Source organism: Gavialis gangeticus, unplaced genomic scaffold (assembly GCF_001723915.1).
Source record: "Gavialis gangeticus isolate Ggan-Ray unplaced genomic scaffold, GavGan_comp1, whole genome shotgun sequence".
NCBI lineage: Eukaryota > Metazoa > Chordata > Crocodylia > Gavialidae > Gavialis > Gavialis gangeticus.
In genome coordinates this window covers 109,389,980-109,391,555 of record NW_017729024.1, presented here as the reverse complement: position 1 = coordinate 109,391,555, position 1,576 = coordinate 109,389,980, and positions in this window count along the sequence as shown.

Genomic DNA, 1,576 nt, shown 5'->3' with positions numbered 1-1,576 from the left:
GGGTTTCGAGGAGTGGGGGGGGCGGGGAAAGGGGTTTAGGTGAAATGCTTGGGAAATGAGAAAATGAAGGAGATTAGATAACTGTACAAATTCATGTAAAAAAATCTAATTGAAAAATAATGAATGAATCAGCTTTAATTTATACATCTCAGATGAATCTATTTACCTAGTACCTTGTCTGAGAGACTAAGAGGAATCAAGTCACAATCCACAGAACTCCTGTACTGTTTCTGAGCTGGGGCAGGAGGGATGTGTTCTCTCCTACCAGTGTAGAAAGGGGAGGGGAGAATAGGGAGACAGACTCCTAATAAAAGTCAAGAGCTATCAACAGCAATTGCATAACTTTTTGCTTTTTCTTTCCCCCATACAAATATGCACACACACAATCACCAGTGCCACTATTTCCCCAGAGTCACCTTTCACAGGCGTTTGCATTCCATAACAGAAATGGACAGATTCTGATTAACTATTGATGAGTTTGCCATCCTAACTGTGCATTATCTTCTGATCATTCTCAGCCTTTTGTTTGACAACGGATGCCTTATAAAATCTTTATGCGTCACTTAGCTAGTCTCTTCCCCCCCACCCTCTCTCTCTCTCAATTTCTCCTCAAGAAATATATTTGCATTAGATACTTTCCTCCATTTTCCCAAAATACTTTTCTCCAAAGATTTGAAAAGGATGGTATATTAAATATGAAGATCATTTGAATAAAGCTCTCTAGTAAACACATTAGAAATTTATCCCACAAGCTTTCCTTATTACTTAGGACTTGGAGGAAGATACACAGGTAGATATGCTGAAATCTGTACAGTTTTGGCAACCTATACCCTCAGTACAAGAGTCTTTGTTCTAAGACTGTTATATCTCTGCCAGTCATACACTGGATCATTAAAAGCATACACAAGAAAACACACAGGAAAAAGCTCCCCGTACTGTATAGGTTTCTCTGATCAGAAAGTGCTCAATTTCCACAGACAGCCTTAAAAAATGCTACAAAAAGAAAGGGTGTTAGTTCAGCCTGGACTGGCTTTTGCTTATTTGATTTGGTCTATATTCTGCTTCCATGTATACTTTGCATATGTAAACTGTATAAAAGATTGACAAGAGGGAAAATTATGGGGTCAGTCTTTAACTTCAAAAAGGAACAGCCCATCACCTCTTACCACCATACTCTCTGAAAATATCTGATAGTTTCTCCTTTATTATAATTTCTGATGCACTTGAATGGAGGGGGAGGGAAATGATCAATGATCTCATGTCTGGTCATTAAAAAGCCATAGTGTATTTATAGAGATGGACATAGCCATTCTTGTGATGAGTACCAAACTGCAATAGAGTACTGAAGAGCACACCAGCACCTTGGACCTTCCAACAAAAGCTGCTGTACAGTATCAATCTATGCAAAAACACCTCAAAACAGTGGCACTTTAACATTTTCCACTCCAGAATGTTTGCATTCACATTTTCATTTTTAGAAATTGCAGTGATCTTTTACAGTCCCCATTACTATTTGACATGATAGTATTCACAGCCCATAGCAACCTGATTCACAAATATAACAAAAAGGAATGAC